This window comes from Ranitomeya variabilis, chromosome 8 (genome assembly GCF_051348905.1).
Source record: "Ranitomeya variabilis isolate aRanVar5 chromosome 8, aRanVar5.hap1, whole genome shotgun sequence".
NCBI lineage: Eukaryota > Metazoa > Chordata > Amphibia > Anura > Dendrobatidae > Ranitomeya > Ranitomeya variabilis.
The window spans coordinates 183,928,675-183,938,741 of NC_135239.1; the positions used below are offsets into that span (position 1 = coordinate 183,928,675).

The 10,067-nt window shown below is 41.9% G+C and overlaps 1 long non-coding RNA gene across 1 annotated transcript; it reads left to right on the plus strand.

The window, feature by feature from the left end:
• The first annotated feature begins 3,633 nt into the window (after nt 1-3,633).
• On the plus strand, nt 3,634-5,057 carry LOC143788478 (uncharacterized). Its single transcript, XR_013218643.1, has 3 exons — nt 3,634-3,769; nt 4,288-4,347; nt 5,028-5,057. It is a non-coding gene; the product is annotated as an uncharacterized LOC143788478 (long non-coding RNA).
• Nucleotides 5,058-10,067: the final 5,010 nt, after the last annotated feature.

Sequence of the window (10,067 nt, forward strand, 5' to 3'; positions counted from 1 at the left end):
GGGTACCAGAAGAAATTGGACCCCAAAAGTTGGTGTCCAGTTTGTCCTGAGTACGCTGATACCCCATATATGGGGGAAAACCACTGTTTTGGCACACGTCGGGGCTCGGAAGGGAAGTAGTGACGTATTGGAATGCAGACTTTGATGGATTGTCTGTGGGCGTCATGTTACGTTTGGAGAGCCCCTGATGTGCCTAATCATTAGAAACCCCCCACAAGTGACCCCATTTTGGAAACTAGACCCCCAAGGAACTTATCTAGATGTGTGATGAGCACTTTGAACCCCCAAGTGCTTCACAGAATTTTATAATGTAGAGCCGTGAAAATAAAAAATAATTTTTTTCCCACGAAAATAATTTTTTAGCCCCCAATTTTTTGTTTTCCCAAGGGTAACAGGAGAAATTAGACCCCCAAAGTTGTTGTGAAATTTTTCCTGAATACGCTTATGCCCCATATGTTTAGGTAAACCACTGTTTGGGCGTATGTCGGGGTTCAGAAGGGAGGGAGCACCATTTGACTTTTTGAACTCAAGATTGGCTGGAATCAATGGTGGCACCATGTCGCGTTTGGAGACCCCCTGATGTGCCTAAATAGTGGAAACCCCTCAATTCTAACCCCAACACATCCCTAACCATAACCCTAATCATAACCCCAACACATTCCTAACCCTAATCCCAACCCTAACCACAACTCTAACCCCAACACACCCCTAATCCAAACCCTAACCATAGCCCTAACCACAAGTCTAACCCTAACCCCAACACACCCCTAACCCTAATCTTAACCCTAATTCCAACCCTAACCCTAATTCCAACCCCAACCCTAATCTCAACCCTAACTCTAATTCCAGTCCTAACCCTAAGGCTATGTGCCCATGGAGCGCCCCCACTGCCGCAGGGCCGAGGGGTACCCGGTACCGGGCCTCAGAGTCTCTGTTCTGGGGGGTTGTCATGGTGGCTAGGCCCGGTCTGTGGCCCTGCCTGTCAGGGGGACGTCCGGTGAAAGAGTGGTGAATGATGGTGTAGTTGTGAAGTGCCGGTCGCAGTAAATAACGAGGACACCAGGTTGCAGTCTCTTTACCTCTTTACTGAAGATCTCTGGGTCCTCAGTCCGGAATCCGGTTAACCAGGCTGCGCAAGTCCGGCCGGTCCAATGGCACCTCCAGAGTTCTCTTTGCAGGTGGAAATCTATGCCTTCCCACTAGCGCTATGTGTTGTGGTCCTTCCCTGCTGTGCTTACGGAAAGTCCCCACAACTGTTGTGTCTGTTTCTGATGTTCCCTCACAACTCGATTAGATGATGTTCTGCTAATCCTCCATCCCTCCCGGTGTTATGGTTGGGACGCACCCGTATGACGGGTAGGCTCGGAGCTCTTCCTGGACCCTAGAGTCGCCCCTCTCCACAAGTTGCCCGCTATGTCTTCTTAGGTGATTGGTGTGAGACAGCCCGCCTATGACTGACTGTCCTGCCGTTGGTTTGAAGTATTGCTTGAAGCTAGATGTATAGATACTTCCTCGGCGTTCCGGCCACCGGTTATGCGCCTCAGTAGGATGTTGCCTCGGTCTTACAGCACGACTCCTACTGGTATTCTCCTTGTTGCTTTGATCTCGTTTCTCACTCAGCACAATCTATCTCGCTTCTGATCCTTTCTTAGGGCACCGCCGCTATGCTGAGCAGGCACGGTCCCGTGACATTCTTCCTTGTTGCCAGGCCTCCGTCAGGGTCCCAAACCTGACAGAGACCCTACTGAATCTTTCCCCCGCAACACCCTCTGCCACAAGGTGTTGCCTGGTTCCAACCCAGTCAGCTTTCTGATCTAACTTCCTGCCTGACCCCCAGTTTTACCAGTATGTGAGGAGTGGCCTAATGAATAGTACCCTTAGCTCCCCCTAGAGGCCCGACTTTGAAATGTATTGGTGTATGTGATACCTGGTCAGATGAACTCCTTCAGTGGCATCAGACGCAACATCACTCCCCTTAGCGGCAGAGCGACATTGCTGCAACGACAAGGACTCTGGGGCGCTGCACTCACGTTGCAGATTTGTGTGCCGATTTTTTGGCACCATTTTTTAAAAATCCACAGGTAAAACGCACTGCGTTTTACCTACGGATTTACCATGGATTTCCAGTGGTTTTTTTTGCGGATATCACCTGTGGATTCCTATTGAGGAACAGGTGTAAAACGCTGCGGAATCAGGGTCTATCACAGTGATCAAAATGCACCTCGAATTAATGAATTTGCCAGCCGGCAGACTCGGCGGGTGCACTGCACATGTGCCCGCCATTTTGGAAGATGGCGACACCCATGGGAGAAGACGGATGGACACCGGGACTCGGGAGGTACGGGAAGTGAGATCGGACTGCGGGGGAGCGGAGGACAGGACAGAGGGGAGAGGAGGATAGCGGAGGACATGATGGAGGGGAGGAAAGACTGACGGCGGCGGCAGACCGCCGCCGTCAGTCGTGGCGGGGACAGAACGCAGTCTCCAGCTGTGGCCGATGTTATTGCAGCATCAGTCATGGCTGGATTGTAATATTTCAACAAGTTTCATTGGTGAAATATTATGATTGATCTGATTGACTGTTTCACTTTCAACAGCCAATCAGAGCAATCGTAGCCACGAGGGGGCAAAACCACCCCCCTCGGGTGTAGTACAACTCCTCCTGTACCTGCACGTCAGGTGAAATTTCAGTTAAACCTTTCATCCGACCTGCATTAACGCGATCCGACCATGATGCATATGCTGCGTCACAGGTCGGATTGGCACATGTTTTCATGACGCATGCGCTGCATCACAGGTCGGGAATGGGTTAAAGGATGTGGCTCTTGGAAGAAAGGGAGTAAAGCATGGAGGCTCAAAAATTGAAAATTTCACAGTCATTATATCATTAAATAAGTCTGGTATAGACATATATCAAAAGTAAATTATACGTGCAGATGGACAATGAGGTCTATTTATGCTGACAGCCTTCTAGTTTTCCTCTGTCCATATACAGTGAGCGCCCTCTAGTGGTAGCTCCACAAAGACAAAATTGTATCATTTGTATGATGTAGATGGAAAATGTTGGCAATGTATTTTGAATGGAGGCCAAGGGGTGGGATTTATTCATTAATGAACTCCAAATTGCTGATATTTACATATGAGATGATGATATATGTTCCATGTAATCGAAGAAATGATACAACAGAGAATAGAAAAGGAGGAAGAGCTGAACGTAATATAGGAAACTTTGTAAGTGCTTTTTTCAGGTAGAGAGAATATGAAATCTGTTTACACATACTATATATATATATATGTCAAATCTGAATTTGTTTGATGTAGATGGAAAATGTTGGCAAAGTATTTTGGATAGAGGCCAATTGGTGGAATTTGTTCACTAGTGCTCTTCAAATTGCTGCGGTCGGAAAGGAATATGATCCTTGCTGCTGCATTAAGGATGGATTGGAGATGGGAGAATTTGGTAAGATGGAGACCAGTTAGTAGAATTCTAATAGTCCAGACAAGAATGAATAAGAGCTACAGTTAAGAGTTTTTGCAGAGTCAAAGGAAAGGAAAGGTCAAATACTAGAGATGTTTTTGAGGTGTAGGAGACATGAGTGAGTGAGCGGATGTAGGGGGTGAATGAAAGAACTGAATCAACTTTATACCACTTTACCGTTTCATATTTGTGACATGCTCCCCTTTTTATTTTGCAGGTCTCCCACACCCATGTACGTTCAATAAAGGTTTATTACATCCATTCTGACTAGTTTTACCAACTTTTTAATCGGTTAGTTCTCTGTGGCTTTTTTTTTAAGTATATAGTGTATATATGTATACAGCATATGTAGAGTACTTATGTATACAGTATATAGAGTGTGTGTGTATATATATATATATATATAGAGAGAGAGAGAGAGAGAGAGAGATATGTTTATAGTATATAGTGTGTGTATACAGTATATATAGTGTGTATATATACAGTATATACCGTGTGTGTGTATGTAAACAGTATACTGTGTGTACATGTATACAGTATATGTAGAGTACTTATGTATAGAGTATATAGTGTGCATATATGTATACATTATGTATATATATACAGTATAAAGTGTGTCTATATACAGTATATAATGTGTATATGTATATATTATGTATATATATATACAGTATATAGTGTGTGCATATATACAGTATATAGTGTTTGTATTGCACAGTATATAGGTAAAATCAATCATTAGTGTTACATTCAGTCTCAGTGTAACCCTCGCCTAACATATAGGATGATATCTGTTTCATGTACTATAGGAAGGAAAATGCAGAACTGATACAGAAGGAAGACAGAATAAATGAGACCATCCTAGTTATGTAAGTGCAGAAATTTACTGTTAAAGAGGTTGTCTACTACAGCATGCAGTGGGCAGATGGATATAAACCTTGGAAATAAGGCTTTCTTCAAATAACTTGCATTTCCAAATGTGCCTGTGAGCGGCGCTATTGCCGTCCGCTCATCCCCATCACATGACCCCCGGCCGCAGCTGCTTCTGATGTCTGGTGATTTGGAAATGCAAGGTATTATATTGCAAGGTATTTGAAGAAATCCTTATTTCCAAGGTTTATATCGATCTATCCAATACACATTGTAGTGGGCAACCTCTTTAATATAAGAAGATATAGATGTGTTCACATAAGAGAAATGGAACGTAGTTGCCAACATCATTCCTTCTCATCCCTTCCATAACCCATAGCAGTCATATTTATGTGGTCGTCCAATAAAAAAAAGGCCAAATTTGGGAAATGGCACAAAGGCAGTGATTAGCTGCAGCGGTCACATGGGTCATCATCACTAACTTCATTGCTGCAGTACAGGATTTATCATGTGAGCCATGGCTCTTTTATTATTTTTACACCATTTTCTCCGTTTTGGTCCAATTATACGAATCCTGAGCAATTTACTGTCTGTCCTGCTCCTGAAAACTGTTACAAATCCTAATCCCCACTGTTACTTGCACATTTACCTGATATGATATATGTTTCATGTACTGTAGTGAGGAGACCACCGAAAATGAAGAGGAGAAGAACACCCCCAAGACCAGGTAAGAGCAGAGATTACTGAGAATACCTAGATGACGTTAATAATAGAGCTGATTCCTGACCACTGTATATATCTCACTGCACAGATAGCGGCCATTTATTGTTATCGCTCATGCATCTTATATACCTGATTTTTAAGAGGTTTTGGAACAGTTTTTTTTTTCTAGATGATTTCTTTGCTGCCTTCTGATTGGACAGAACCACGTTTGCACCGGTTTCCTTTTGGATTCCCTTCAAATAAGTGACATGCAATTTATTTATTTTTTTCCACCAGGTTCTTTCTAAACCTTTAGGGAAGAAAAAAGTTTAAAAAAAAAACCCCTCCTTATATAACCAGCAAAGTGGATTTCCCATAAGAATGAACTGTAATTGAAGCAATTTTTAAGTGGATTTTGGAGAGGGTTTGCTTAAAAAATCATCCAAAATTCTATGTGCAGATACTCTTCATGATGTAACCAAGGTTTAGCTTTAGGGCTCGCGCATATGAGAGTATAATACTGCCGAGTGCTATGAGATAGAACACTGCACTTGGCCCAGTGTTATTCTATGGGGCAGCTCAGATCTGCAATTATTTTCTCATGTTGATTCGTCATGCTGTGAGGAAATGGAGAAATTACTTTTCTACTTTCTCTGTCATCTCCGCACCCGTGTTGTGAGTCTCTTATGCGAGAGGATCTGAGCACAGTGTACTGACACTCGGATCAACCTCTGACAGACAACATCTCCTAGCGTCATTACCATCTGGCAACACCATCTGGCAAATTCTTTACCATCAGGCAATAATATCTGTCAACTTCCTTACCATCTGCCAACACCATGTGACAACTTCCTTACCATCTGCCAACACCATGTGACAACTTCCTTACCATCTGCCAACACCATGTGACAACTTCCTTACCATCTGCCAACACCATGTGACAACTTCCTTACCATCTGCCAACACCATGTGACAACTTCCTTACCATCTGCCAACACCATGTGACAACTTCCTTACCATCTGGCAACACCATCTGGCAACTTCCTTACCATCTGGCAACTACCTTACTATCTGGAAACTTCCTTACCATCTGTAACCTAGAAAAGAGTGGAAGTAATTGATGTACTGTGTCATCACAGAAACAAAACAAGGTAATGCAAAGTATATGTATAGTTTACATGTCTATTTTTCTTTTTTATTGCTGTGGTGTGCAGCAACCAATTATTTATCTTATAGGAGCAGTCCAGAAGACAGAAAAAGATGTGGATTCACCCAATTATAATGGACCACAGTGAGAAGGGGCACTCCAATAAATGGACTTGATTGTCTTTTGAATATACCATCCCCAGAGCTGAGCTATTCCGATACTGTGATGAGAAAGGCGATCTCTGCTGAGGAAAGGGTGCTCACCACTCTGCGGTAATATTTTTTTTCACATTTAATTTCTTTATTGTGTATGTGTGTGTATGTATATATATATACTGTGTATATATATATATATATATATATATATACTGTGTATATATATATATATATATATATATATATATATATATATATATATATATATATATATATATATAAATTGAGAGACCACCAAATCAAAACCCTGTCCTGGGCAGCTCAATCTCCAGACCTGAACTCCATTGAAAACCCCTGGAATGTAGTCAAGAGGATGATGGATAGTCACAAGCCATCAAACACAGAAGAACTGCTTACATTTTTGTGCCAGGAGCAGTGTGAAAGCCTGGTGGAAAGCATGCCAAGATGCATGAAAGCTGTGATTAAAAATCATGGTTATGCAACAAAATATTGATTTCTGAACTCTCCCTGAGTTAAAGCATTAGTAATGTGTTTTCTAAATGATTATGAACTTGTTTTTTTTGCATTATTTGAGGTCTGAAAGCACTGGGTTTTGTTTTTTTTACATTTTGACCATTTCTCCTTTTCAGAAAAAAAATACAAAATGTATTGTTTGGAAATTCGTAGACATGTTGTCAGAAGTTTATAGAATAAATGAACAATTTACATTGTAATTCTGTTGGTCTGCAGCACTTTGTGACCTGCTGGATCTCTCCAGGGTTTGCTGTATGATCTGCAAATCACAACTCAATGTGTCGTACATGTATGAGACTCATAGACTTACAGTGAGAGCTTGTGTCCGTTACATCTGACTTCAGATCAGTCAGAAGTTGAGGTCACAAGATGACGGTGAAGGACCAGAGTGACGTCGGGAAAAGCTGGAGATGGCAGCTTAAAGGGGTTTTCCCATGAAGAAATGTTTATTTTAATCAAAAGATCTTGGAATAATATTCTAATTAAATGTAATAAATCTTAATCATATTCCACATAATTCTTAAGAGATTTTCCAGTTTTAGAAAACAAAATCTTGTCACTAGGCTGCACTTTGTTAAAAAAAACCAAAACATACAAACTGTGCTTTGCTCATCCTTCCCTGGTCCAACGCTGAGTTTCTAATGTTTATTATTATTTGCAGAGGTGGAGTCACATTGACAGTGCTGCAGCCAATCACTGCGCTCAGCAGCTCTGCCCGAGCAGATCGCACGAGCCAATCCAAGCTGGTGAGCTCACTGAATGGCTGCAGCGCCGTTTCAGTGACATTAGCGCTGCAGACAATAATAGGCTACAGAACTATTGGCAGAGCATTATGAGCACGAGTAAAGTCGGTTTTTCTGAAACCCCCAATCCCCGTTAACGGTCTGTTCACAAGGAACCTTTTATGTGGATTTTGAAGCCGATTCTGTATCAAAATACACATAAAGAAAAGCCTCAAATATTTAATGGGGTTGACTCATCAAGACAGGTGATTTTCTTAAGACGGGGTTTTCTGAAACCCCTAAATCCCTTTAACATTCTGTTCACAATGAGCTTTTTATGTGGATTTTGGAGACGAATTTCTTTCAAAATAGAGATAAAGAAACTCCTCACATATTCAATGTTCTCCATTCATCAAGACAGGTGATTTTCTCACCATTCTTATTGAGGGGGCGTTTTGGTCTAGACGCTCCTGATTCCTTAAGAGGAGGGAAGTGACATGCCTCTTAATGCATCAGCCTCATGAATTTGACAAGCGGGTGTCACCACGCCTCCTATCCCGCTCTAACTTCACTGACTTTGTAGGAGATGGGGCAAAAATGGCCTGAACCTTACGTTGCAAAAAAATTCCGACTTTTCAAAGCTTTTTTCAGCAGAAATAGGGCGAAAAGCTTTGATGAATTACCTCAATGTATAAGCTTCCCATGCATTTCTATGGGAAAACATGCCCATAGTGCACATGCTTTTTTTTCATATGGAAAAAGAAGCAATTTCTTGAGAAATTTCTGCTTAAAGAATATTCCAAATTTGACATTCAAAATTATTAAAGCAGAATAAAAGACCCCATACACAAAAAGTGCATTAACGATGCACCATAAATTGAGTTTTATTGATGTGGATTTTTCAGCCAAAAGAATCCATGTGAAAAAAAATGAAATGCTATCATACGCTATAGCGGTTATCTTATAAACAATATTTCCACATGATAAATTTAAGAACTGGTGTCCGACCACCAAGAACCCCCACAGATCTAAAAAAAAGGGGGTCCCAAAGTACCCTGTGTGAATGAGGCAGATGTGAGTGTGTGTGACATCAGCTTCATTCAGTGTGTATACGATTGGTGGTCACATATGTGCATCATCAGGCTCGGACTGGCCCACGGGAGAACAAGGGAATCCTCCGGTGGGCCCCACTCCACCTATATAAGAAATGGCACAATACATTTGTTTCACAATGTACACACTAGGGCAGCATCTCATCATTCATTTAATAAACGATCCTGTTTATTTTTATATAGAAACATAAGTAAACTTGTGAAAGAGGGTAATGTGATACTTAGTTGCATATAGCTGAGCAGTGGCCCCCCAAAGAGTCAGTGTTACTGGTGGGTCCTTGGCACTCCAGTCCGGCAATGTGCATCACCACTCAATTCATACAGGGGATTTGATGCTGTCGAGATCAGTAGGAATCTCAGCAGTCAAAATCCCTGCAGTCATTCATTTATCATCAATCCTGTGGACAGGTAATAAATGTTCTCTATGGGACAACCCTTTTAATATTCCATTCATTCTGCCTTGCTATCCTACCTGCTTTCCTTCCCCAGTAAAGCAGCAGTCGCCTATGTAGCGTCCCCATTTAGCAGCAGTGCAAAAATAACTTTGAGTAATCATTACATTAGAAAGGAGGAAAGTTTTGGTCCATGAGCAGAATTATCTGCGGAGCCCAGGATAAAAGTGATTGAGCTCAGGTTTTCAGTAGGGTCTGGGCATTATTGTATTATAATAATTACTTGTCTTGTTCTGAAACTGTTGCTAAGAATGATCAACGTACATGTAAAGTGTGACGGGATATACTTGGTGGGCATTGATACGCTAATCTCATGAAGATTCCTTTTCCTGCTCTAACCTCTATAACAGGGATCGGTAACAGTATCTCTGGTTTCCGATGGGAAAGAAGTGACTTTTATCTGACAGCTGCTTCCTGAACACTAATGTCAATCACAAAGTGTCTGTAAGAAGGAAGTGTCCGTAGGGTCTGGTCCACACCCTTCTTACGTAATGTATCCTTGAACTGTTGACTGCCTTGTAAGTAGCTGGTGGTCCTACCTTATGATAAGTTACCCCTAGTGAAGCCATGCTATGCAAAACATATAAGTATGTGGTCGGCGTTTAATGCCATTTTATTGTACCTTTTAATATTTAGCTATAAATTACTGCCTGTAAGATTCCTTTGAGGCTTAATTCTAGTGGGGTAATGATTTCCCTTGTGCATTCTGAACCTGTCCGGTGCCTGCACTTAGAGCCCCACTGTCGGGAGGAGATTAATGTTATTCCTCCCAGAAGCATTCATCTTCCAATCATAGGTGGCTCTGTTGTGGTTTAAGTTCTCCGCTCAGTATATAGTGAGCGCCGGCTGTAACTGCGACCCTGGCTAGAGATGGGCGGACACCTGGATGTTCGGG